The following is a 4,354-nucleotide window of genomic DNA, read 5'->3' as shown; positions in this document are numbered from 1 at the left end:
TGAAAGGACTCTGAAGAGAAAATTAATAGAAGCTAAATTACAACAATCCAGAAACAACCTTTCAGAAATTTTCGAACAAGAGAAGGACATGGCAGCCGAAAATAATAATAATAATGCAAGGAGAATGCTTGGTGACTTTACAAAGCCAATGTCCAAGTTTGATGGAAGAAGCATCTCCATTCTTGCCATTGGAGCCAATAACTTTGAGCTTAAGCCTCAACTAGTTGCTTTAATGCAACAAAACTGCAAGTTTTATGGACTTCCATCAGAAGATCCTTATCAGTTTTTAACTGAATTCTTGCAGATCTGTGAGACTGTAAAGACGAATGGAGTTGATCCTGAAGTCTACAGACTCATGCTTTTCCCTTTTGCTGTAAGAGACAGAGCTAGAATATGGTTGGATTCACAACCTAAGGATAGCCTGGACTCCTGGGATAAGCTGGTCACTGCCTTCTTGGATAAATTCTTTCCTCCTCAAAAGCTGAGCAAGCTGAGAGTGGATGTTCAAACCTTCAAACAAAAAGATGGTGAATCCCTCTATGAAGCTTGGGAAAGATACAAGCAGTTGACCAAAAGATGTCCATCAGACATGTTTTCAGAATGGACTCTATTAGATATATTCTATTATGGTCTCTCTGAATTTTCAAAAATGTCATTGGACCATTCTGCAGGTGGATCTATTCACCTGAAGAAAATGCCTGAAGAGGCTCAAGAACTCATTGACATGGTTGCAAACAACCAGTTCATGTACACCTCTGAGAGGAATTCCGTGAATAATGGGATACCTCAGAAAAAAGGAGTTCTTGAAATTGATGCTCTGAATGCCATATTGGCTCAGAACAAAATGTTGACTCAACAGGTCAACATGATCTCTCAAAATCTGATGGATTGCAACATGCATCCAACAGTACTAGAGAAGTAGCTTCTGAAGAAGCTTATGATCCTGAGAACCCTGCCATGGCAGAGGTTAATTACATGGGTGAACCTTATGGGAACACTTATAACCCATCATGGAGAAATCACCCAAATTTCTCCTGGAAGGATCAACAAAAGCCTCAACAAGGCTTTAACAATGGTGGACGCAACAGGCTGAGTAATAGTAAGCCATATCCATCATCTTCTCAGCAACAGACAGAGAATTCTGAACAACACACTTCTAATTTAGCCAATATAGTCTCTGATCTGTCAAAGGCCACTTTCAGTTTCATGAATGAAACAAGATCCTCCATCAGAAACTTGGAGGCACAAGTGGGCCAGCTGAGTAAGAAGGTCATTGAAACTCCTCCCAAATTCTCCCAAGTAATACAGAAGAGAATCCAAAAGGAGAGTGCAAGGCCATTGATTTAATCAAAGTGGCCGAATGCACTAGGGAGGAGGAGGACGAAAATCCTAGTGAGGAAGACCTCCTGGGACATCCTTCAAGCAAGAAGGAGTTTCCTACTAAGGATCCAGAGGAATCTGAGGCCCATCTAGAGACCATAGAGATTCCATTAAATCTCCTTCTGCCATTCATGAGCTCTGAAGACTATTCTTCCTCTGAAGAGGATGAAGATGTGACTGGAGAGCAAGTTGTTCAATACTTAGGAGCTATCACTAAGCTGAATGCCAAGTTGTTTGGTAATAAGACTTGGGAAAGTGAACCTCCCTTGCTCATTAGTGAACTAGATACTTGGATTCAGAAATCTCTACCTCAAAAGAAACAAGATCCTGGCAAGTTCTTAATACCTTGTACCATTGGCACCATGAGCTTTGAAAAAGCTCTACGTGATCTGGGGTCAGGGATAAATCTAATGCCACTCTCTATAATGGAGAAGCTAGGGATCATTGAGGTACAACCTGCCTTGTTCTCATTGCAATTGGCAGATAAGTCAATAAGACAAGCTTATGGAATAGTAGAGGACGTGCTAGTAAAGGTTGAAGGCCTTTACATCCCTGCGGATTTCATAATCCTAGACACTAGGAAGGAAGATGATGAATGCATCATCCTAGGAAGACCTTTCCTAGCCACAGCAGAAGCTGTGATAGATGTCAACAGAGGTGAGTTAGTCCTTCAATTGAATGGGGATTACCTTGTGTTTAAGGCACATGGCCATCCCTCTGTGACAAAAGAGAGTGAGCATGAAGAACTTCTCTCAATTCAAGGTCAAGAAGAGCCCACACAGTCAAACTCTAAGTTTGGTGTTGTGAGGCCACAACCAAACTCTAAGTTTGGTGTTCAAACTCCATATCCAAACTCTAAGTTTGGTGTGGGGACTACACACTAATATTGACCTGATCATCTTGTGGCTCCATGAGAGCCACTGTCAAGCTATTGACATTAAAGAAGCGCTTGTTGGGAGGCAACCCAATTTTATTTATCTAATTTTATTTTATTTTGTTTCTTTGTTATTTTTGTGTTTAATTAGGTACATGATCATGAGGAGTCACAAAAAAATCAAAAAAATTAAAAACAGAGTCAAAAACAGAAGAAAAAAATTTTTCACCCTGGAGGACGCACGGGCTGGCGTTCAACGCCAGTAAGGTGCATCTGGCCGGCGTTCAACGCCAGAACAGAGCACCATTCTGGCGCTGAACGCCAGAAACAAGCAACATCTTGGCGCTGAACGCCAGGAATATGCCCAGAGAGGACAAACTGGCGCTGAACGCCAGTAACAAGCATGAAACTGGCGTTCAACGCCAGAAACATGCATTACATGGGCGTTGAACGCCCAGAACGTGCACCAATGGGCGTTTAAACGCCAGAATGATGCACGAAGGCATTTTACATGCCTATATGGTGAAGGAATGGTATTTCTTTTCACCTCAGGATCTGTGGACCCCACAGGATCCCCACCTACCTCGCCCTCTCTCTTTCCATTCATGGTCATCCCTTCTATTTTTCATTCACCACCTACATCTATCCACTCTTCCCCATACACCCCACCTACCTTTACAATTCAACTTATCTTTCCCACCCAATCCCACCCATATAGCCGAATCCATCTCCCCTCACTCACCTCCATTCTCTTCTTCTTCTTCTCCTTCTCTTCTTTTCTTTCTTGCTCGAGGGCGAGCAATATTTTAAGTTTGGTGTGGTAAAAGCATAGCTTTTTTTTTGCTTTCCCATTACCATTAATGGCACCTAAGGCTAGAGAAACCTCAAAGGGAAGACAAAAGCTTCCACCTCTGAGTCTTGGGAGATGAAAAAAAATATAAGCCGTCATAGCTCAGTGGTAGAACATGTGGCTGCAAATCAAGAGATCCCTGAGATACCTCAGGGGATAAGTTTTCCTCCAAACAACTATTGGGAGCAACTCAACACTTCTTTAGAGGGTTTGAGTCACAATGTGGAACAATTAAGGGTGGAACATCATGAGCACTCCATCATTCTCCAAGAAATAAGAGAAGATCAAAGAGCAATGAGGGAGGAGCAACAAAGGCAAGGAAGGGACATAGAAAAGCTAAATAACACCATTGGTTCTTCAAGAAGGCGCCACCCACATTCAGGTGGATTCATTCCTTGTTCTTATTTCTTTCTGCTTTTCAGTTTTTAATATTGTGTTTATCTATGTTTTGTGTCTTTACTTCATGATCATTAGTATGTAACCATGCCTTAAGGCTATGAATAAAATCCATTAATCCTTCACCTCTCTTAAATGAAAAATGTTTTAATTCAAAAGAACAAGAAGTACATAAATTTCGAAAATAGCTCTTGAATTTAATTTAATTATATTGATGTGGTGACAATACTTTTTGTTTTCTGAATGAATGCTTGAACAGTGCATATTTTTTGATCTTGTTGTTTATGAGTGTTAAAATTGTTGGCTCTTGAAAGAATGATGAACAAAGAGAAATGTTATTGATGATCTGAAAAATCATGAAATTGATTCTTGAAGCAAGAAAAAGCAGTGAAAAAGGAAGCTTGCGAAAAAAAAAGTGGGGAAAAAAAATAGAAAGAAAAAGAAGGAGCAGTAGAAAAAGCCAATAGCCCTTAAAACCAAAAGGCAAGGGTAAAAAGGATCCAAGGCTTTGAGCATCAATGGATAGAAGGGCCCAAGGAAATAAAATCCAGGCCTAAGCGGCTAAATCAAGCTGTCCCTAACCATGTGCTTGTGTCATGAAGGTCCAAGTGAAAAGCTTGAGACTGAGTGGTTAAAGTCGTGATCCAAGGCAAAAGAGTGTGCTTAAGAGCTCTGGACACCACTAACTGGGGACTCTAGCAAAGCTGAGTCACAATCTGAAAAGGTTCACCCAGTCATGTGTCTGTGGCATTTGTGTATCCGGTGGTAATACTGGAAAACAAAGTGCTTAGGGCCAAGGCCAAGACTCATAAGTAGCTGTGTTCAAGAATCAAACATGCTTAACTAGGAAAGTC

At 41.0% G+C, this 4,354-nt stretch overlaps 1 non-coding gene across 1 annotated transcript; it reads right to left on the bottom strand.

Moving 5' to 3' along the window:
* Nucleotides 1-487: 487 nt before the first annotated feature.
* LOC112719038 (small nucleolar RNA R71) lies at nt 488-591 on the bottom strand. The gene has a single exon (XR_003161358.1). It is a non-coding gene; the product is annotated as a small nucleolar RNA R71 (small nucleolar RNA).
* Nucleotides 592-4,354: the final 3,763 nt, after the last annotated feature.

Source organism: Arachis hypogaea, chromosome 10 (assembly GCF_003086295.3).
Source record: "Arachis hypogaea cultivar Tifrunner chromosome 10, arahy.Tifrunner.gnm2.J5K5, whole genome shotgun sequence".
Classification (NCBI taxonomy): domain Eukaryota; kingdom Viridiplantae; phylum Streptophyta; class Magnoliopsida; order Fabales; family Fabaceae; genus Arachis; species Arachis hypogaea.
Note: the sequence above shows the minus strand (reverse complement) of the source record. Positions and strands in the feature narration are given on the sequence as shown.